Source organism: Rousettus aegyptiacus, unplaced genomic scaffold (genome assembly GCF_014176215.1).
Source record: "Rousettus aegyptiacus isolate mRouAeg1 unplaced genomic scaffold, mRouAeg1.p scaffold_m13_p_19, whole genome shotgun sequence".
Taxonomy (NCBI): Eukaryota; Metazoa; Chordata; class Mammalia; order Chiroptera; family Pteropodidae; genus Rousettus; species Rousettus aegyptiacus.
The window spans coordinates 4,886,542-4,910,335 of NW_023416294.1; the positions used below are offsets into that span (position 1 = coordinate 4,886,542).

General features: G+C 57.5%; 1 protein-coding gene across 5 annotated transcripts in view; it reads left to right on the plus strand.

Annotated features, from left to right (window-relative positions):
* The first annotated feature begins 1,398 nt into the window (after window positions 1–1,398).
* Window positions 1,399–23,794, plus strand: part of P2RY8 (P2Y receptor family member 8) — a 34,066-nt gene continuing 11,670 nt past the window's right edge. The window contains exons 1-3 of one of the 5 annotated variants that reach the window (XM_016148138.2): window positions 1,399–1,514; window positions 1,605–1,867; window positions 17,004–17,719. The gene's annotated coding sequence lies outside the window, so the exon portion shown is untranslated. Of the gene's footprint in view, window positions 1,515–1,604; window positions 1,868–16,248; window positions 17,720–23,794 lie in introns of those variants that run through there. The other 4 variants (XM_016148157.2, XM_016148113.2, XM_016148164.2 and 1 more) reach the window with 4 other exon arrangements.

Genomic DNA, 23,794 nt, shown 5'->3' on the forward strand with positions numbered 1-23,794 from the left:
GTGGGCGGGGGGGGGGACGCACCGAGGAAATTAGTGAGGCCGTCTGCAGGTAAGCAGACTCGGGGGGAAAGGTGAAGGAGGCGAGAATGTCCGGCTGCGGCTTCGGAGTCTTGCGTGAGACCGGCCAGGAGAAGGACATTGGTGACATGGTAATGAGGTGGTCTCGGGAAGGTGGAGGTGAAGCGAGTCACTCGGCATCTCACCTCGAGGAGACTCCACTGCCCGTGGACACACATCACCATCCCTCAGCACCTGGCGTGGTGGGTCTCCCTGCCGACTTGCTCCAAAGCCTCCCACAGCTCTCGCCATCTGAGTTGTTAACAGCGTCCCCAAAGCGCCTTCCTTAGCGACACGCGGGGCCCTGCTTCCCCAGAGAAGGGCCCCGTGATTTCCGCCATGTTCTGGCGATGCCTCGACCTCCAAGTTCTGGTCTCCGGAACTGTGAGACAGTGAATCCCTGTGGCGTTAAGGCCCCCAACTTTGTGGTCACGGGTGACGCTCATAGAAAACCCACAGATACCCCAGCGAGATCATTATCCACACTGCAGGGCGAGAGTCCCAGGACGGCTTGGGATGATAAAGGAGCTGCCGGTGTCTGGAGAGAGGGGTCCATCCTGCAGCCAGATGGATCTGGGCCAAAGGGCCTGCGCAGCCAGGGGCACGCCGCCCAGCTGCGTCCTGCAGCCTCAAGGCCCGGATGTCCATCGCCAGGCTGCCGCGGGGGGACAAAGGCCCAGGCCTTCTGCAGCTGCCCTGGGCCTGGTCCTCTCTGCAGGGCCCATGCCATCCCCTCCAAGGAAGGGGCATCGCACATTATGGGCGAAAATACATGGGTGGGGGGGAGGGAGACAGATACAGATAGATGATAGGTAGGTAGCTAGATAGACAGACAGATATAGACAGATAATAGGTAGGCAGGTAGATAATACATAGATGACGGAGAGATACATGATAGATATTGATAGGTAGAGGTTATGCAGACTATGGATAGATCGTAGATATTGGATATTTGTGATACATAATAATAGACAGATAACAGATATCAATGGCCTGCTGGCTAGATAACAGATGGATAAATGATAGATAGACGATAGATACAGATAGATACTGCAGATGGTGGCTAGAGCGAGAGATGCCACACAGATGTATGTTGCAGATAATAAACAGATGATGCGCAAACGCAGAATAATGACAGAACTGTCCATAGTCCACAGAATGTGACATAATTGACGTGAGCATGGGCGGCAGGTACAGAGCGTCTGAGCCCCGCCTGCAGAATGTCACCTTGCAGCTGTAGACCGAAAGATGTCGCAACGTCCACAGCTTTACCGCGAGAAAGCAGATGCGTAGGTAGCACGCTTTTTTTTTTTTTTTTTTGCTTTTGTAATAATAAAAACAAAACAGAAATCTGTTAGTGGGCTGCCCGTGATAACGAAAGGGACAGGTCCTCCTCCCTCCTGGCGGAAGGGGTCCCCACAGCCTGCAGTCGTCCTGAGAGCGGCGAGAGGAAGCAGGTGTGTGTGGGGGGGTGCGGCTCGCGCCTCGGCGAGAGCGCAGACAGTTAGTTAGTTATACAGGAAATTTCATAACGGGCTTCCTTTTAGCTACCCCGGCTCTCCACGCAGCGCCGGCTGGCAGGTGGCCCTTGAAGAATTTGCATCCGCCGAGCGTGCCATGCCGCGTTTGCAGGTTTGCAGTGCGCCCGGGGCACAGAGCGGCCGCCGGGAGCGGGGCCGCCTGCGGACACCGGATCACTCCGGGACCCCCGCGACGGGAGCGCAGGGCTTGCGCAATGACGGCCACCTCCCTGAGACCGCGCTGTGAGGCGCGGCGGCGCGCAGCCTGCTGACCCGCTGTCTGCATCCAGGTGAGCTGGGCGCGCCTCGGGTTCAGTTAGCTGCGGGGTCAGGAGCACGGGGCGCGTTCGCGGCGGGTCGTAGCGGGCGCGAACGTGGGACACGCCGGGAGCGCAGGGGACACGCGCGCATCCCCACGTCGTTCAGAGGCGCAGACAGAACAGGAACACCTCACTCAGCTGGGGCACTGAACTGTGTGCTGCGGACACGGATTCGGGGACGCCGCGGGGCTCGGGGTCGCCCCACCCGCCGAGAGCGCACGCGCGCGCGGGGCAGGGGTCTGGAGGCAGAAAGGGTCCCCTGGGCGCCCAGGAGACCTCGCACAGCTCGCGGGCACCGTTTCCCTGACGAACCCCGCTTCTTGCTGCACCTTCAAACTCGTCCCAGAAGCGCGTGGGGACCGCCGAGCCCCGCGAGCTCGCTGGACTCCGGCCTGGGACACCTCGCGGCTGTGGGAGCCGGGCCAGCAGCGGCGGCTCGGCCATCAGACCCAGCGGGGTAGTTTTTTCTCTGTCCTTGTCATGCGTGTGGCGAGAAGCGGGGCTCCAGCCCAGGGAAGCTAAGGGGCTGGGCCGGGCGGGGCAGGGCGGGGCGGCGCCCCTGCACCCCTTCCCTCCCCCTCTCCCTGGAGGAAGACCAGGTGCTCCGCCCAGTGGGACCGCGCCCGCCGGCTGCACGGCGCATCAACTTTTCTTCTGAGCGTTTTCACGCTGGAAAAATGGTATTTTCCCTTGGGTGTCCCCACTGCAGGCCTTTGTGAAGGGAGGGAGATGTGCAAGGTGTACCCAGGACGTGGCGCCTGAACACTGGTGAATACCCCTTGCCCAGCACGCCGACGGGAACCCTGTGGTCAGAGGCATGTGACCTCCAGGTGTTTGCTTAATATGCAAGGCCACACTCAAGCAAGGGACGACCCAGCAGGCTGCGGTGTGACATAGGATGGGGGGGGTCCTTCCCTGAGCTGTGACCTTGTAGGAGAAGGACCGGAAGATATTGCCAGGGGCTTGGAATCTGTTTTGTTGCTGGATGCATTGTGGATGGATAGATGGATGGATGGATGCATGGATAAATTGATGAATGAATTGGTGGGTAGGTAGGTCATTAGGTGAGTAAGTGGGTGGATGGATGGATGGATGGGTGGATGGATGGACAGATGCATGGATGGATGGATGGATAGATGGATGGATGGATGGGTGGATGAATGGATGGGTGGATGGATGGGTGGATGGGTGGGTGGACGGGTGGGTGGGTAAACTGGTGGATGGTCATACGGATGGAAGGCCGGATGGAATAATGGGTGTGTGACTGGGTGGGTGTATGATGGATGGATAGCTGGGTGGATGGAAAAATGATGGATAAAAATGGCGGATGATGAGCGAATGAATACATGTTCAAGAATCTAGAATGGGTTTCTCTTTCTAGATTAAATGCAAAGAAAGTGGAAGGAGGGAAATGATGAGGATGAGAGTGGAGATGGGTGGACCAGAAATCAAAACTATGCACTGGAGGAGAATTCCGAGAGTAGCACCTACAGCCTGCGCCTGTTCTGAGGGCGACTGAGCTGCATCTGCTCAACACTAGCGCTGACAAAGTGATTGGTCAATGTCACGCTCACCGTGGAGGTTTATCCCATGCTGTGCAGAGCTCCCCGTTCTGGGGCCTTAATGTGGATGGACACATAGAACCCCCGCGACGTCCCCTCCGAGAAAATAGTTGACGTGACCTCATGCGTGGGGAAACTGAGGCACGGGGAGACCGAGTGAAGTACCCAAGGTTATGAGACCACCAGCCGATGGTCTATACCATGTGCTATTCTTACTGCTACATTATTGTTATTATTATTATTATTATTGTTACTATTGTTATTATTGCCCCAGGGCTGGGGAGTCTGAGCGTTCCATCTGATGACCGTATTTAAATGCAAGTTTGTTTCCTGTGGGGGTGACGGTAATGCTCTGGAAAGCGACACTGTGGCAAATGCCTCAGATGCCACTGGACCACTCACTCTACAAGGACGGGTCATGTCTCAATTTTTAAAGGATAGAGAGGGAACAGAGAAAAACAAACAAACAATCGTCCACAGCTCTGCTCAAACTTCCTCCTGCCCGACCGCTCACCAGCCTCCCGGCTTCCTCTGTGTTTGGAGTCACGCTTACAGGAAACCAGCCGACGGGCTGTCCCGAAGCCACAGCACCAGTGCCGGCCGCCGGGCACTGACTCCCCCCTAAATAAAGGCCACGGCTGCGTTTCTGGACAGCGGGCATGCAAATGCCCGGCCGGACAGCTCTCCGTGCTGGGGGCCGCGGGCGGCCGCTTCCTGCAGCCCGAGGCGGGCGTCCCCCCGCTGGTGGCTTGGGTTCCCCCCTTCACCTGACTCCGGGACGGTTTCTCGCGTCCGGGCGCCATGCTGGACACTCTGCGATGACGTCAGGCTTTGCCCGCAGTGCCCTGGATGAAAAAGGACTGTACGAGAGGGATGGTGGGCGACCGGGGAGGTGATGGGGGATCAGAAAGGATATTGGGGAGCACAGAAAATATTGGAGCCTGGGGAGAGAGCATGGAGGAAGACGAGGACAGTGGAGACCAGAGAGGATGTCGCAGACTAGTGGGATTATTAAGCATCAGAGAGATTATCGGGGGCCACACATTGGGGAGCAGACAGATTGTTGGGGCATGTGCCAAACACCTTGGTGTGGTTCCCCAGAGGTTGCGATCCCGTTTGGCTCCCAGCGCGGCCGAGCCCTTTGTTGACCCTGAGGACGACTGTGTGTGACCTGGCCCAAGGGCCCAAATTGGAAACTTGGTCTTCGCCCAAGCCCCACACACGAATTAGTCGCATATCCTCTTTTCCCACTGAAAGTGGTTTCCATTTTGCTCAGAGCGTCGGACAACTTCCTTAGCGCCTTATACTTGCTCCTCCGACCGACCGAGGCGGGGAGAGGAAATGGAGCATCAGGGCTTCCGTCGGGCCCTGGAGTGGGGTGGGTCCCCGTGCCTGGGGACATCTGTGTGGCGTGCTCAGGGCTGTGCTCAGCGCTGTCTGCCCCTCCTGAGTGTCCGGCTTCTCACCCGGCCCCAGCCCCACACCACCATCCTCACCTGTCCACTAGGGGCGCACCGAGCACCCCGCCCCACAACCCCCCCTCACTGAGTGCCAGCTCCGGTACTCCGGCGCCTCCCCTGGCTCCGTGACCCCTTCCTCCGACACGCAGATGGGCAGATGAACACGGAGGTGCGTGGTAGCGTGTGCCACAGCCCTCCGTGACACCCCCGATGCCCCCCGGACGGTCCGGCCCCAGCCCGGCTCCCGTATAAACACAGAGTGCCCCGGCTCCCAGCAACGCCCCCACCCTGTCATCCCGGCCATGGTCTGGGAGGGCAACAGCTATGGGACCGGAAACAAGTCGGCCTTCTTCCTAAACGCGGCCCTAAGTGCAGCAGCGCCAGACTGGACACCATGCCGACCCAGGCCATAGTGCAGGCTGGGCCACTGGCTGCCCTGTCCCCCTGCCCCGATGGCCTGGACCCCGGCCGGCGACCCCCTTAGGGGATCTATCCAACTCGGCTCACAGGTGAGCGGCTGGTGAAGAGGCAGTGTTAACTTCGCCTCATGGGCTGACCGTCCACGACACAGGAACAGACGCTTCGGCTTTACAAAGTTTGGGGGAGCACCTGCTTGTGCCCCGGAAAAAGCTATATCGAATCCACTGTGTCGAATGCAGTGGGTTGTGACCTAGGACAGTTTTCTCGCCCTCAGCACTTATGGACATTGCGGGCCAGATAATGTCGTGATGTGGGGCCGCCCTCTGCATTGTAGGGCGTTGAGTGGCATCCATGGTCTTCAGCCCCCGAGATGCCAGCAGTCCCCTCCCCTAAGTGGCGACAACCAAAAATGTGTCCACCTATTGCAAAGTTTCCTCCTAGGTGACCAAGTCATCCACAGTGATGGACCACTGTGGTACACAGACAGATGACAAGATAGATAGATAGGTAGATAGATAGATAGATAGATGATAGATAGATACATAGATACATAGATGATAGACAGATACATAGATACATAGATGGATGGATGGATAGATAGATAGATAATAGATAATAGATAGATTATAAATAGATAGATATATAGATAGATAGATAGATAGATACATAGATAGATAGATAGATACATAGATAGATAGATAGATGATAGATAGATAGATAGATAGATAGATACATAGATACATAGATACATAGATGATAGACAGATACATAGATACATAGATGGATGGATGGATAGATAGATAATAGATAATAGATAGGTTATAAATAGATAGATAGATAGATAGATAGATAGATAGATAGATAGATAGATAGATAGATATAGATAAAAGATAGATGGATGAATACATACATGGATGGATGGATGGATGGATAGATGGATGGTGGATGGATGGAGGGTGGATTGGATGGATGCTTGCTAGATACATAGACGGGTAGATAGACAGATAGATAGATAGATGATAGATAGATAGATAGATAGATAGACAGATAACAGATTGATGGATGAATATAAACATGGATGGATGGATGGTAGATTGGATGGATGGATGAATGCTTGCTAGACACATAGATGGATAGATAGATAGATAAAAATAGATAGATACATAGATAAATAGATACATAGATTCATAGATAGATAGATAGATTCATAGATAGATAGCTAAATGATACGTAATAGATACATAGATGGATAGATAGACAGACAGACAGATGACAGACAGAAGGATAGATGACATAGATCAAAGCAGTAGAGACAGAAAGGGGACAAGTAGAGTCCGTCATGCCGGCTCAGGGTCTCCCCAGCCCCCACATTGATGTGTGCGGCTCGTGGCTGTCGTGGGGTGTCCAGCGTCCTGTAGGGTGTTGAGCAGTGTCCCTGGCCTCAGCCCAGCAGATGCCAGGAGCATGGCCTCGCTCCCCAGCTGCGACAACAGAGCCGTCTGCAGACCTCGGCGAGAGTCCCTGCGGGTCTCGTTTGAGAGCCCGCGGCCGCCCCCGGCCTGAGTGGCAGGCGGCACAGGGACCGCCTCGTTGGCCGGCCGCCCACAGCTCTGGTCTCGGGGACCCATCCCCCTGTGCGCGCCGTCGGGTCTTCCCCCCAACCCGCAGGGCGTGCGTCTGGGGCTCCGTGGTGAGGGCGCGCCGGGCCCACGCTGTGGTCCCGTGTGACGTCACCGGCGCGGGAGGTGCGGACCGGGGGGCCGAGCCGGGCCTGGCGTCGCCACAAGGACGCGGGGCAGCAGGGTCGGGGGACGTGACATGACCTCGCCACTGCGTGTCGACCAGCATCCTCACTCGCGGTGTGTCTGACCGTGGCCGCTGTGACCTAATGACTCTAACCTCAATTTCCTCTTCTGGCAAACGAGAAGAGACAGACTTTCTCTCCCCTCACGGCGAGGGTGCCGGGCGGAGGCGCGGCCCCCGGGAGCGTCGAGCCAGGCGAACGCAGGAGGCGTGGGCCGGCGACTCGCGGTGACGCCGGGCGGCAGCGGCGCCCGTGGCAAGGGGAGGCTCGGCTGGGGTCTCCGGGAACTCCTCGTGGCTCCGGACGAGGTGCCCTCGGGTTCGCGATCCGCACGGTCGCTGAGTTGCCACCAGGCCAGGGCCTGGCATGTCAACTCAGCTCTGAGCCGTCGCCAATTCTTAAGTCGGCCGATTCCTAGCTGGACCTCGGCTTTCTGATACGAAGGCTTGGTGGGGTCCCATGGCAACCTGGTCGGTGAGCGAGGCGGGGATGTTTTCTCCAGGACTCAGGAAGCAGGGCTCGAATGTCCCCAGGGACACGGTGGCATTGAACCCCACCCTGCCTGGGGAGTCCCGGTGTAGGTAGGTGGCCTCTGGCGCACGCGCGCTCGGCACCGCATGCAGGTCACCGCCCCCGCCTGCAGCCTGCCCCGCTCTGCACCGGCTTGGCTCCGCCCACAGGCAGGGGTGACTCGCCCCCGGGAGGGGGAGCTCCAGGAACCGTGTGTGTGAGTGCGTGTGTGTGCGCGCGCGCGCGCGGTGGGGCGGGAGGTCTTCCCAGCACCGCCTCTGATCCCAACACTGAGGGAGCAAGTCCGAGTCCTCCCATCCCGCTCCGAACTGAGCCACCCCTCTCCTCGGTCTGGCCCAGCTCCTGGGACCCGCGAGTCCCTGCCACTTCTGGCAAAATTGCATCTTAATGTCCCCTATGCGGCATTCTGTTCCGCTGCCTGATCCACGCGGGGCGCTTAGAGGCGACCTCACTCCGTCATCGTGTGAGTCTCGCCATGCACGTAGGCGAGCCCGGAGGGAGCATAAGAGGGGGCTCCAGCGTGAGGCGGGCGGTGTCCTTGGCACGAAGCTGGCCCTGAGTCGGACAGAGAGAGGCGTCGCTCTGTGTGCTGGGGATAACCCCAAACGCCGCCGTCTGTGGTCCCGCTTCTCGGCCCTGCGTGGTAGGCACCACACCCCCCCTCCGGGAAACAGAACGTGCCGGTTAATCCTGTGTGTCTACTGGGCCGGATAACAGGCGCCCAGCTATCTGCTTAAACTTTGTTCTGGATGGTTCTGTGCAGGTGTTTCAGGGGAAGAGATTAACACTTAAATGAAAAGCAGGTCCCATTCCGCCCAGTGTGGGTGGGCCACACCCACAGGTCCCACCTGTCCGGAGACCTGAATAGAGCAAAAGTGGGGGGGGCCGGAGGGGGGGCGCCATGAGCTCCCTCCGCCTGCTTGCCTTCCCATGGGGACGTCTTTCTTCTCCTGGTCCTCGGATTGAGACTCACACCGCCAGCTCTCCTGGGTCTCCAGCTTGCAGACGGCAGGTCTCGGGACTCCTCGGTCCCTGTAATCACGGGAGCCAATTCCTTCTAATAGATCTCATCTGTATACATTTGTTCTGTTTCTCTGGAGATGCTAATGCAAGAACCAAGAGGAGATGAGAGATACATAGAAAGAAAGAGAGAGAGAGAAGAGAAAGAAAGAAAAAGAAACAAACAAAGAAAGAAAGAAACAAAGAAAGAACAAAAGAAACAAAGAAACAGAAAGGTAGGTAGACGATACATAGATAGATAGATAAATAGATACATACATACATACATACATACATACGTACTTACATTCATAGACGAATGAGGGGGAAGAGAAAGAGGTAGAAAGAGAGAGATTTATTCTAAGGAATTGACCCGTGTGGTTGTACAAGCTGATACTTCCCAGTTCTGCACGGTAGACCAGCAGGCCAGAGACCGAGAGATGAGCTGATGCTGCGTCTTGAGATCCAGGGGGTCCTCGGGGGACCCCGTCTGTTTCCTGCAAAGGTCTTCAAGTGATTGGACGAGCCCCACCCACATGGCGGAGGGCCGCCTCCTCTTCTGGAAGTCCACCGATGTAGACGATAATGTCACGTAAGAAACACCTTCGCAGCCGCACCCAGACTGCTGTGTGGCCACGTGTCTGCAGACCGTGTGGCCTGAGCAAGGCAATACATAAAGGTCACCCTTGCAGGTGGGCAGCAACCTGCTCGGCCGACACCTGGTCCCCAGGCCCTGCTCACAGCTGACACAGCCTCTCGCTCAGCCTCGCCCAACCCCTGGGGTCCAACCAGGCCCGCGAGTCTGCGACTTGTCCTCCACCAGGCCACCCCCACCCCCAGTCCGACGTCCACCCTGGGTGTCTGTGACCGGCCCCTCGTGCCTCGGGCTGGGCCCGGCTCTCTGTTCAGCTGCCCCCTGCATCCTTGTCTATGGCCGTGGGAAAGGTAGGGGCTCCGCGCGCCCCAGGGAAGAGCAACTCCCAAGGGAGGAAGGGGCTCAGTGACGTGGCGAGCTTCCGGGCACCGTGTCCGCACTGGAGAGGGGCTGTCGGCAGGCTCCCCGCGGCCCTCCTCCCTCGCTAAGCAGGTGCCTTTCTTGGCTCTCCTCTGTGAGCAAAAGCTACCCCGCTGACCTCGGAGAGCGAGGGCGCGCGAGGATGGGTTTGTGTCTGCTTTTCTCGCCCGAGTCCAGTGTGGCTTCTCCTTCCTTTCCCCAGTGGTATTTAGACATAACTGACATGGACATCGCGTGACTCCCAGGTGGACCACACGGCGGCACACGTGTGCGTACGGCAACCCGACGACAGGCAGAGGCAGACGGAACCGCGTTTCACGGGGGAAAGGGAGATGCTTTGTTTCCGATGCGCCGACGTAGTTTTCCGTCGTAAAGCGTGTAAATGGGAAGCGAGGAGGGAACGCGGCATTCGAGGAGTATTTACGCAGCGGCGGGGTTGTAACTACATCATTTGCAAACGCTCCGCACGTATTTTTTTTTTTTAATCCGAAGCCGAGTGATGCCACTCTGCACTTCCTCATCAGAGGTCAGCTGACCTGTTTGGCTACCTCTGCAAAGATTCTCATCAGATACACGAACCCAGAACGTCTAAAAGTCTCCACCCCCACCTTGGAGAACTCCAGGAAGTACACTGAGCAAATCGTATAGGTGCTTGTTCGGACCCCAAGATAAACAGGAAGGGCCCTGTGACATCCTCGTCCCTCCCTTAGCGGAAGGATAAGAGGATAACGGGCTGCTCGGGCGAGATCTCATCAGAGATCTTATCGACTGCACAGGGCGGAGCCCCGAGGCCCTCGCGTCACCCAGGAAGCCCAGCCGCCCTCCGCCGAGGGGCCGTGGGAGTTCATCGTAGGAGGCCGGTCGTACGATCTCGTATCTGTGGTCATTAACAGCCGAAATGCACAGATAAACACTGGGCACACACAGGGAAGTTTGACGTCATTCATTCAGCAGCGAAACAGCAGAGTAATGAGGTGCCTAGTTAGGGAAACACACGCTCAGCTCAGCAGCGTAGACACGGGACAGTGTCCCGAGCTGAGTCGTGTCCCTACCAAACGCAGGAGTTCTGACCCCCGCGACCCCAGAGGGCGACCTCATTCAGAAACAGGGCCTTGGCAGGTGTAATTCATTAAGACGGCGTCAGCCCGGGTTAACCGTGAGTCCCCAACCCCGTGTGACCGCCGTCCTTGTGAGAACAGGAGGTGAGGACAGAGACTCACGCAGAGGGATGACCGTGCGAGGACACAGGGAGGGGACGCGTCCACACGCCCGGGACAGAGGCCCCAGGTGGGACCGGCCCCGGCTGCAGCTGCGCCGCGGACGTCTGGCCTTCACAACCGTGGGAGAATACGTTTCCGTTTGTTGCTCCGTGAGAGGATAACTTCCAGCCTGGGGTCCTTTGGTAGAGCTTCCTCAGGAAGCCCGCACGACGGGCACGCTCCTGCCCAGCATGGCGACTCCCATGACGGGCCGTCTCTGCTTCCTGTGATAACCAGCCGTTCCTTAAAGATGGTGACCTGTCCCGGAGTGCAGACTCACAGCCCTGCCTCATGGGCGAGGCCTTCCGCCCGTAACTCTCTCACTGGCCTGGTGATGGCTTTCAGGGGACTCTCACTGTCTCCATGGCGACTTTCAGCTGGACCCTTCGCCGGAACGGATGGACCCCCCTGCTCTACACAGTCATGCCTCCCACCCACTATGGAAGCTGGGCACCAGGAAGGTGTATAGACAGACCTGGGCCTCACGCCTCCTAAGATCTCCTTACCGAGGCTCTGGAGGCCATGGGCATGACGGTGTTCTCGACAGTCACTGAACGGACCATCTGCTCGGGCCTCAGCCAGCTCCGCCCCTCTCAAGGGATGTAGTCATTCGTGACACATTCTCTGACCTCGGCGGAATTAGCCCGCAACTGAAAGACGACTAGAGAGTCTTCGACGGCCGCGCACTTTGAAACAACTCACGCGCTCAAGAAGAAATACGGATGAAAACATGCCAAAGGCTCTTAATAAATGATACAGCACACAGAATAAGGTCCCCAAAGATGTCCACGTCTTAATCCCTGTGCGGCAGGCAGAATAACGTCCACAAAGAATCTACATGCTGATCCTCGAAACCCGTAAACATGTGAGCTGACTAGGAATGGAAGATGATTCTGGGCCATCCAGGTGGGCTTAATGTCATCACGGGGGCCCTCAAAAGGGAGGCAAACATGGGAAAACGGAGAAGTGGAGACAGACATCGGCACGTGCTACGGAGCGGAGAGAATCCGAGGACTCAGGATGCTGACTTTGAAAATGGAGGAAGAAGCCACAAGTTCAGGAACTCCTCTAGAATCCGGAAAAAGCAAGGTTGTCAGGCCAAAGCTGATGTTAGACTTCTGGCCTCTGGAAAAGTAAGAGAATAAATTTTGTTTGCCTTCAGCTTTGGCTAACTTGGTACAGCAGCCACATACAACCCACGCAAATGATAATGAAGACGCGAACCGAATTGAGCGGGACGAAACCAAAGCCGTGAACATAGGCAGATTCGTAGCCTCGGCGGCGCCCATGAGACAAGAGAAAAGCTGCAAGTCCACGGACCAAGATTCCATCTCGAGACTCTAGACTGAGTCTCTCTTTCTACATCAAACGCAAAGGCCGTTGAGGGAGGGAAATGGCAATGAGGAGAGTGGAGGTGAGTTGAACGGAAAAGAAAAAGTCACTAGCGTAAAATCCACAAGAACAGCACCTGCATCGTGGGGTCCTTTGGAGGGTGGAATGAGATGCATCAGTTCGAGTCTGGTAAAAAGTAGGTGCCTGATAAACGCCCTCTGTTTAGACCGAGAAATCCCAAACCCCATGATACCACCCTGCTTCATTCGACGCCCTCCGAAAATAACGCATTTGCCACGGACACAGCGGAATTCAGAAATGCCTGCCTCCTGGCTACCCCCCAGTCAAATCAGAAAGAGAACAATGTTTGCAATGTTTCTGAGACCCAGAGATTCATTTTACTGATTCCACCATTATTCATTGTGTGTAGAAATGACTTTAAGTCATGCATTTTAGTAAACAGTAAAGCTGTACCTTCAAAGCAGTCATTCGCGTCCGAGGCACGGTTTTTGACTGCCACCCTCCGTGGGGGTGTGAGCTGGTGAGTCAGGAGCGAGTGTGTTCCCAGTGACACTTCTCCGGATGATGTCATTTACCCGGGACGGAGGTCAGTTTCGGACCGTCCTGGTGCACATTCTGAACCTCAGATAGAGTTATTCCCCTTCGAGCCCCCTTCTGGAAAATGCAGGAAATTTGTGTTCTCTCACGAAGTTGTTTAACCTTTGAACACACGTTTCCAATCGCACGAAATCGGAGCCATTTCGTCAGGCACGGGCTTTGCGCTCCGCCCCCTACCCTTGGGTCTTGGGATACAGCCTTTCTCTTCCTACAGGAAGGTTTAGGGCAATGAGGGGTCTTCAAACCGGAGCTCCCAGGGCACCAAAGACCGTCCTGGGGTCCCCTGTGTGCTCGTTTGTAGGAGATGCGACGTTCAGATCCCCTACAGTTGAAGAACCTGCCAGTGTTATAGCAGCCTATGTGCGACATCCTTTATCCTACACCCGCCCACCTCATAACAATCGGTTTTTTTCCAATGGACGTGATCGAGTTAAGCAGGAAAACAAACAAAAAAACACCTCGGAAAAATGCTGCTGTGGCACGTCTCCCCACTGCCCCCAAACGACAGCAACATGCACCTCCTTAACAATCAACCCAAGCACCTCAAACTCAGAGCGCCCCGCACCTCTGTCCTGAGGGTCCCTGTGTGCACGGTTCGCGGCTGACTCAGCAGGTGCGTGAGACTTTTCTTAAAGGCGTAAGAAAACCCTGCTCAGGGTCTGTCTCCTTGACAAAGTACCGTCCACACACGCTTTCTGCCTCTGTGTTCAGTGATGTGCATCAAAGTGCGCAATAAGTCTTTGTCACTTGGATCCATTTTGACCACACGAGCGTTTAGTCGGAAGACGGGTCTGAGCAGGGAGGCCCATCGGCACGGGAAACGGACCAGGTGTTCACGTTCCCGTGCTCACGTGGATTTTTGTGGCCATGACTTGGATGGTTTCAAACCAGCGAGAAAGAGTACCAAGCATGGGGGTACGTGCCCCCGGGATCAGGTCCCGGGGACAGATGCGTGAAGGAAACGCAACTTCAAGGAGAGAAGGGAACGATGCAAAACGCCCCGATCTTTAAAAAGAGCCCGTGAGGGGTTCGTTTCGAGAATGACGGCGTTTGTCAAAACCATGGCCGTTCACGGTCCAGCAGAGACCTTCGAAACGCTCACCAGCCGCTGTATTTTTAAGTGGCGATGTTCACTGTGTGGTAAAAGTTGTTTGCAACTGTTAAAATGTAACCTTTTAGGTGCCAGTTTTGAAATTCTTTTAGGGTGTGCAGAGAACGCTTTTTGTGCTGATTGCCGGGGGCGGGCCCGAACACGGGGCATTAAAACGACAGAAATTCATGGCGCAGAGGGCACTTAAAATCACAGACATCGTTCCTCCCCCAGTCCTGGGGACCAGCGGGGTGAGATCAGATGTCCCAGGGCCAAACTCCCTCCCGAGGCTCCAGGGGAGGGTCCTCCCGGCCTCTCCCAGTTTCCGGGGGCCCAGGCGTCCCTGGGCTGGTGGCCCCGTCCCTTCCACCTCTGCCTCCATCTGCATGTGGCTTCTCTGTGTCTGCGTCTCTTCTGTCCCTTAAAAGGGCACTGACACTGGGTTTAGGGCCACCTACCTCCAGGAGGACTCACGTCAGACCCTTCGCTAATCCCATCTGCAAAATCCTATCTGCCAATAACACTCTGCTTCTGGGTACCAGGGTCAGGATGTGGACAGCTGATGTGAGGACCCTCCACATGACTGAAAGCACCAAGTCCGGGTTAGCTCGGCAGAAGCTCCGCGTGTGGCCTCGTCCCTGTGGGGCCAGCTAGGGGGAGGGCTCAGAAAGGCAGAGCAGTTTGGGGCCACTGGGGAGTGTGTGGGCCGCAGGCAGGGGGCCCTGCAGCAGGGCACGTGGCGGAGAGGCAGGCAGGGTCCCCTGAGGCTGAGTGGAAAGAGGAACTAGCATTGTCACCAACAGAAAGGCCACATAACAGTGGGGGAGGGAAGAGCGTGGGGATGAGGATCAATAAACCCATCTCGGTGCAAGAGTCACCGGGTCCTTTTGCGCATAGCGAGACTACAAAGGGCGGCACTTCCGGATACGAAAATGAAAGATAATGCAGAACTTTGGGGTGGGCAGCGGTGTGAAATGACCCTCCCCGGGACGCTGCCGCCGTGCCTGGCATCCCTCGCCTGGGTCTGGCACGGCAGCCCCGTGACCCGTGGAAAGGTCGGGGTTGAAAATCCCCGCCTCCCCCAGCACAGAACCGAGATTGGCCGTGGCACACGGTCGGCAGCCGGGAACCCAGCAAAGGGCCACTTCCCCCTCGTCTCCCCGGGAGGCTGACAGCGGAGCGGCCGCTGTTTGTTCCTGCTGCAGACACCGAGCCCGCTTCGGGGCCGAAAGTCCCTTCTCCCGGGAAGCCCCTGCCTCCTGCAACGCCGGCCTGCTAGGCCCCCACCCCACAGTCCCGCAGGGGGTGCGGGACGAGCCCGCCCGCGCGGTGTGTCCGGTGTGTCCGGGCTGACGGCATGGAGAGGCCCCTGGGGCCCGCAGGGTCACGTGCCACTCCGAACAGGCACATGGGGGAGGCCACGTGACGAGCCACCACAGCTCGCTGAGGACACGGTGGCCTCAGTGTCGCTCCGAGCCTGGCGTGACCCAGGAATTCGCAGCGGCTCCTCCACTCAAAGCGACACCTGCAGCTTTGCGGTCGTGGCTCCCCTGCTTCCCGCCTGCACACGCGAGGACCCCGTGGTCACGTGGGGCCGCCCGGATCCCTGAGCCCTGGCCCCCACCTGCAATGCAGCCGGTGGCCGCCAGGGACACACGCGGTGTGCGCAGCGCCCCGCCGGCTCCGTCCACGGCGCAGCGGGGCGTTTACACCGGACCCGGCGGACAAATCACCTTTGCTGCGGCCAAGGCGGGAAACGGCTTCATTCCATTTTCTTAGCTGTCCCCCGAGAGCGCTTCCCGCGGGCTCTGGCTCCTCAGCACGTTTTGAAGGGCCGTGCGCTGTGCATAGTGCCCAGGACCTTGTCATGGTCCCAGACGGACCCCGTGTCCCCATGACGCACTGGCTGCCCTGCGCCCCCCAGCCCCGCGAGCGCGCGACTCCAGGCGCCTCCCGCGAGGGGGTCTGAAGGCTTGCTGCCTCGCCCGGCGCACGTGGCTCCGCTGCACCCTCCGTGAGTGGAAGGCGGAGGGACAGGGTCCCGCGCGTCCGTCCGCGTCCGCCTCCCGCGTCTGTCACAGCATCACGAGCAGAGCTGCGCCGTGACGCGGGAGCCGCAGCGCACACCGCGAAGGGGCGAGGCCGGCGCTCGCGGAGCGGGCTGCACCCGGGTCTGCACCCCGGGCGCGGACACGCGCGCGTCCCTGCGGCCCCGCCCCCCCACCCCGGAAACGGTATCTTAGTTCGCTAGGACGGCCATAACAAAGTGTCCCCGGAGGGGTGGCTTGGGCGACAGGCATTTATATGTCCCCGTCCTGCAGGCTGGACGTCTGAAATGCAGGTGTGGGCAGGGCTGGTCCCCCTGAGGCCTCTGGCCTTGGCATGGGGACGCCGTCCCCTCCCCGTGTCCTCACGGGGCCCCTCTCTGTGTATCCGCGTCCTCACCGCCTCTTCTCACAAGGACACAGTCCTGTGGGGTCAGGGCCAACTTGGTGACTCATTTGACCTCAATCCACTCTGTAAAGACTCATCTCCGCTTCCGGCCACATTCCGAGGTCCTGGGGTTGAGGGCTTCACTATAGGAATTTTAGGGGACACGGTCAGCCTGCAATGGGGGGAAGCTCAGCAAACTATGTGAGTCCACCTTCTTGCTTGAGAATAAACGGCACCCCGATCACAGTCCAATGAGGAAGCTTTTCAGTACTTAACATTCACACAGAGCTTTAAAAAAATATTGAACTTATAAACTAAGACTAAACACAGTCGAAGAAAGCCATGCCTACATCCTCTGCCTATTCTCGGGATAAACCAAGTCCCGGGAAATAATTCCTGTACATATCGAAGCGAAACCTAGTTTTGTAATAACATGTTTTTTTTTTTTAATGTATTTAAAAAAAATATGTAAAATCCCCCTTGCTGACCTCCTCCCTGGGGGCCCAGCACGAAAAAGAGGAACCTTTTCCATCCATTGTGCCTGTTTGTTTCGTAACCTTTGTGCGTTTGATTAAATTTGCAGATGACAGGTTGCCGTTAGAACGGCCCACTGGGTCCCTGGAGGGTTGGGGACTGTGTCAGCCGCATGTCCGGTGCTGGGGACAGACGGCGGGGTCTCCAGGAAGCCGGGGAGCTGTGTCTTGGCCTCAAAGCATCCACGTCTCTGCACCAGGGTGCAGGGCCCCCTGCCTGATTCAGCCCGGCTCCTCGGGGACCGCGCGCGAGGGACCACCGCCGGAAGTCACGGGCCAGGAGGGGGACAGCCAGGACACGGCCCCCCAGAAGCAGGGCAGACACAGGTGAGGGGACGCGTCTCCGTGTTAACTGGCCTCTGAATCAAGGGGACAGTGCTCAGCTCAGTTTGGCGGATGTCCACAATGTGTTATCTTTACCCGGGGCCCCTGAAACCCGCAGAGTGTTTGCGGTGTCTGCTCAGGAGCCCTGAGGCTCTGGCGCAGACTCGGGGGACAGCTGGGGGGCAGTCTGTGGGAACCCTGATTCTTGCCCATCTCAAGATGATGGAACCAGGAAATAGCATGAGTTCAGGAATTTCCCCAGAGTCCACACCCAGGGCCGGGGAGGGGGTGCTGGGGGCGCCTCACGCCTGCGGCCGCCAGGGAATGGTGACAAGCCGGCCGAGGTGGGAGCTGTGGGCTCCGTGGGGAACTCGTCCAGAATCTGCCCCCTGCGCTGTTCCGCCCCCCGCCTGCGGACGCACGGACTTTTACTGCACGACTTGTAAGTCTTTCTGCGGCGAACTTGACTTTCGGTAGCTTCGGTCACATGCAAGCTGTCAGATTCAAACATCGGGGTTCGCACTGAGCTTCGGGCACGGCCGGACCCAGGAGCCGCAGGGGCCGCGAGCTCCCGCTGTCTGTTGTCCCTTATTGCAGCTCCGCCCCCCCTCGCCCCCGGGTCCCGTAGCTGCAGGCTCTGGGGTGTCTTGACCGCGGTCACTGGCTCTCTGTGGGGGGAAAGAGGGTCGGCGCCTGCGCCCCCCCCCCCCCGCCCCCGTCTTTACAGGGAATGCGAAAGCAGGCTCTCTGCCTGCCGCAGGTGCTCACAGGTCTTGCCAGCAGCAGCTGGCCACCCCGCGGCCCGTCCCCAAGGACAGAGCGAAGGGCTCCAGATCGCTTCGTCGTGGGCCACATTCCACTGCGGGGCGGTTGACAGCCCTGTGGGGGACTGTCCTCCGCGGAGGGGGACATCAGCTTCCACGGCAGCGGGAGGGGGGGTGACAGGTGGCAGTTGGGGGGCGTGGCCGGGGGCGCAGGAAGACGGCTGCACAGACATCCAGGCAGCAGGCTTCCTGCCGTGCGCTCAGCGCGGCCTCGCCCGCCTCGGTTCCCCGCTCGCTGCCTCCCTCGCTCCGCGCTCAGGGGGAGCCCCTCCCCGTGCGCCCTGCGCCCACTCATCCCTCCGTTCGTTCCTCCGTTCGTTTGCACGTTGGGACCCCGGCGTGTGCGCGGCACATTCGTTAATTCGTGCGCGCCTTCCCCGCGGTGTCTCCACGGGCGTCGCCGCGCGCGCCGCGCGTTCGCTCAGTCTGCGCGCACGGAGCACGGCGCTGGGGCACGCGCGCCCCGCACGGTGGCCGCAGGCGTCGGCCCGGGACAGCAGGGTCAGCGACAGGCGTCGCTGCAGCCAGTGCGGGGCGTGGAGAGGACAGTGCTGGTCACGCGGGGCGAGCGGCGTCTGCCGCCTCCCAGCAGAAGCCCTGCGGCCTCGTGCGCGCGGCGCCTGCCGCTCACCGCGCATGCTCCCCAGGCCCCCCGTGCCTCCGTTTCCCCGTTCGGAAGCCGAGTCATCCAAGGAAGGTTCTAGAACACAGGACGTGAGACTCACTCAGAGGGTGAGAGTTCAAGAGATGCGTGGCCCGGGCCGCCCCGGTCACCCCCACATCTTGACGCCAGGAAGAACGCTGCCCGTGGCCTTGGGAGAGAAGGAAATTAAAACAATGGCCGCCCACCCCCTCCCCGCCCCCCGGGACCTGGGCGCCGTGGACGCTGGCTTCCTGGATGGGAGCGAGACGCCATCGGCGGGGACGTGGGGGTGGCGGGGCCGCCGCTTCCTCCCGACGCGGGGCCTGCCTGAGATGGATCGTCCCTGGGGACCGCAGAGCAGAGGCGGGCGGCCAGCTCCAGACACCCTGCCAGTGAGCAGAGGCTCGGGAACGCCACGTAAAGGGACGGGAGCCTGCGAGCATGGGGTGAGCAGGGAGCCGGAAGGTCGGAGGAACACACGGGAAAGTAGGGAAAGTAAGGCAGAAACGCGTTCAGCCTTCGCTGGCTAGTCGCCGCATGTTTTACGCTGAGATGCGGTTCCCACGACGGGCACTTAGCGTTTGTAAAGGGCACAAGTCCGCGGCAGGCGGCGCGTTCCCTGACCACCAACTCTCTGGGGTTCCGCATCCTCATCTCCTCCTAAGGCAACTCCGTGGTCACTAAGGAACCAACCGCACCCCGTTCCCCTGGCAACCATCATCCACTATCCGCCTGCAAGGGCTTGGCTGCTCTGCACCATTCGTACCAGTGGAATAAGGCGGCACGTGGCCTTGCGCGTCCACGTCTCTCACTGTGCGCCCAAGGTCCGTCCACGCGGCAGCGAGTGTCGGCGCCTCTGTCCTTTTCATGGCTGCGTACTATTCCATTGTGTGACCAGACTGCGTTTGGTCGATTTCTCCCTGTGTGGATGAGCACTTGGGTGGGGAGTGGACGGCGCAGCCGTGGACCCAAATTCACACGCCTCCGCAGGTGTGTCTCCTTCCGCCCGGCCTCCAGCCAGGGGCGGGATCGCTGCGGCCGGTCACAGCCCTGTGTCTCGCCGAGGCGCCGCCACGCGGTTCCCCTGTGGCTGTCTGCTACCAGGGAGGCGTGGAAGGCGACGGCGCTGGCTCTGGTCCTGGCTCGCAGACCGCGCGAGGCCTCCTGCTTCTCCTTTATACCGGAACGCTCAGGCCTCACCTCGGTCCGACTTGGCACGCAGCCCAGAGCGCAGACTCTGCCGGCACCGACGATCACCATGATGAACGGATGAAGGTCGTTCTGCTCTGAGGGGGTCACACAGAGTGTGCGGACAACCCCAGTTACGTCTTAGAACGGTCCTTGGGGTTACCGGCACCCCCGTGTTGGGCTGACACTATGTCCCCAAAGGCCACGTCCCACCCAGCACCTCAGAACAGGATCTTCTTTGGAAATACGGGCTTTGAAGGTTTAATTAAGTTACCGATGTCAAGAGGAAAGTGTCCTGGAGCAGGGTGGCCCCGAACCCAACGACAAGTTCACCCAGAAGATGTGACAGACGTAGAGGAAGCCAGTGGAAGGGACGGAGATGTTGGAAAGTCTAGAGAGAGGATAAGAAGATACAGATGCCTAAAAGATGGTAGATAGATGGGTGGTAGATTACATAGATAGATACGTACATATATAGTAGGTAGACAAATGGATAGATGATATGTAGTTAGATAAATAGATGATAGATACATAGGTAGATAGATGATAGACAGACAGACAGACAGCTAGTAGATAAATAGATAATACTTAAACACGGGTAGATACATGATAGAGATAGATAGAGAGAGAGAGACAGAGACAGAGAAAGAGATGATAGATATAGATAGATATAGATATAGATATAGATATAGATATAGATATAGATATAGATATACAACAGATGAGAGGTGGACAGACAGACAGACAGATCACAGACAGATGACGGGTGGGTGGATGATAGACAGGTGCGTGTATTCTCCAGCTGGGTGGGTGGAATGGTTGAGCACATTTGCTTCAGCCACTGCCCCCCCGCCCGGCCACTTGTCTCATTTCAACGCACAGTGTGTCATCTGATTTTAAAAAGGCCTCACCGGTCGCCGACCGCTCCTCCAGCAGGAACCGCCCCTGCTCACTCCTGGATCTCGCACGTGATTCTGGCCTTCAGAACGCGGAGAGGACACATGTGGATTGTTCTGAGCCACCGAATTGCGGTCATTCGTTCCAGGGGGCCCAGGGCACTGACGGAAGCCTGGCCTCCCACGCTCGCCCGGCCTCCCACAGGGAGGCTTCCGTCCAGGGTCACCCAGTTCGCCAGGCACAGAGCCGGGACGGCGACCGGGTCTGGCCACCTGCGCCTCTGTTGAAGCCGTGTACACCCCGAGCCACGTCATTGCTCACGGCTGGCGCGGGGCTTGGGCAGACTGGCTTCGGTGAGCAGGTGACGCCTGTCCTAAATGAGGCTGCAGGCTGTGCGCTGGAGTGAGACCATCAGCAGCAAAATGTGGGTGCAACCGTGCTTAATTTTGACACCCGCCTGTCTGCGCCATCTGTCTGTCCATCCATCCGTCCACCCACCCAGCCATCCATCCACACATCCATCGCGTATCACCTATGTGATCCTCTGCCTATATCTTTCATTCGTCTCTCTAATGTATCCATCTATCTATGCATCTGTGTATCTGTCTAGCTACCTATCTGTCTGTCCATCCATTCATCATCCATCTAACTATATCTATCCTCTACTTACCTGTGTATCCAATCCCACACTCTATCACCTATTTTTAATCTATCTATCATCTATCTATCTTATACTATCCTCTGTCTGCACTTTCCATTTGTCTCTCTAATGTATCCATCCATCTATACATCTGTGTATCTTTCTAGATGCCTATCTGTCTGTCCATCCATTCATCATCTATTTATCTGTGTATCTAATCCTGTCCTCTATTGCATATCAACTATCTATCCACATATGTTATACTATATTCTGCCTACACTTTCCATCAGTCTCTCTAATCTGTCATCTCTGTATTGTCTATCATCTATCCATCCATCCATCCCTCCATCCATCCATCCATCCATCTCTCCTGTCTATCATCTGTCTGTCTATCTGTCTATTTATTTATCTATCATCTATCTACCTACCTACCTATCATCATCAGCAGCATCATTTATCTTTCTAACATCTATCTGTATCCATCTATCCTGTCTATCAATTATCTATCTATCTATCTATATCTATCATGTATCTATCTATCTATCATCTATTATCTATCTATCTATTATCTATTCTATTCTTTGTCTCTCTGTCTCTCTCTCTGTCTCTCTGTCTCTCTCTCTCTCGCGCACACACACACACACACACACATCTATTAAGCAAATCTCTCCAGCTTATTAGCCCTGCTGTCTGCCTCAGTCCTGGCATAACGCCTTGAACTTCACACATGTGCTACCTGCAAACTCCCGATTCCCAGCAGTCCCCAGCCCGCAGACCAGCTGGGGCTGCCCAGCCCCCACCCACAGAATGGCGCTCTGCGTTAATTAATGCAGCCTCCTCCACCGGCTTCCTGCCTCTCACACACAGGCTGGTTTTGCAGCTGCGACTCAGACAGTGCTGCAGGGAGCACGTGCGTGTGTGGAGGGGCACAGTTCGCCAGTGGAATGAGCCCTGGATCGCTGACAGAAAGCGGGGGCTCCTTGCTCATCACAGAAGCTGGGCTCTGGCTAGTTAGGGCCCCGCGTGGCTCTGCCCCAGACTGGCAGCAGGAGACAGAAAGCAGAGAGCCTCGCACAGGCTACAGTGTTGCAAGAAGCACAAATGACATCTGCGCGGCGGCGTGCGGATGCAAATCACCCGTCGCTCGCGCGCGCCGCGGTTGTGCAATCGAGAGGCGGACGGACGAGGGGACCGAGATAAGAGACCGCGCGTGCGTCTGTGCTCGGCGGGGACGAGTCCCGCCCTGCTTCTGCCCGGCACGCAGACGGCGGTCCTCGGCCCCCAGCCGCCCACCTGTGGCCCCCGGGGGGCCACCGCTCCGCGCTCCCTTCGAGACGGGACGGCGGCCGTGGGCGGGCCCCAGACGTCGGGGCGCGCAAGGCGTCGTCAGCCACGCTGAAAGAGAAGGTGACGGCAGCCTCTGCAGTGACCCGGAGGCCACCAGCGGCGCCGTCCCCTGACGTCCAGCACCGCGTGACAAGGCCCGGTGCGCGCGCTCACCCGCGACGCGTCCGCGGGCGGCGCCGGGCGGTGCTGGGGCCGCCGGGCAGGGCGGTGACCAGCACGCGCTTCTCCGCCGTCCACCGGTGCGGTGTGGCGAGGCGTCTGCTCAGCTGCTTGGCCCAGCCTTAAACTTATTTTGTTGTTTTGTTATTGTGGAGAGTGCTTTTGGTGGTCGGTTTTAAGTATGTAGTTATTTATTCATTCTATGTACTAAGTGGCTTAACCGGCTGGTAGCTCCCCGTTGAGTTTTTTTTTTTTAACTTATTTATTTATTTATTTATTTATTTTATGGTGCCATTGGTTAACAAAATCCAGTAAGTTTCATTTCTACACTTCGAGAGCGTTCACGCTGCGTGTTCACCTCCCGCAGTTAGATTTCTTTCTGTCACCACATATTTGACCCCCTCGACCCTGTCTACCTTCCCCCTCCCCCGGTCACCACTACTCCATTGTCCATGTCCCTGAGTCTCTGTTTGTCTGTCCTGCTCATTCGTTGCTTTTAGGTTTTATCCCACATATAGGTGATATCAGGTGCTTTTCAGCTTCTTCTCTCTGGCTTATTTCTCTTAGCATGATTATCTCGAGATCCAAATGGCAGTATTTCATGTCTTCTTATGGCTGAGTCATACCCCATTGCATATATGTACCACGGCTTCTTTAGCCGGTCATCTATCGTAGGACGCTTCGGCTGCTTCCATGTCCCGGCCACTGTGACTAATGCTGCTATGAGCATCAGTGTGCCAATACCTTTTCGAATATGGGTTTCAAGTCTTTGGGGTAAATACGCAGTAGATGGATTGCCGGATCATATGGTAGACAGAT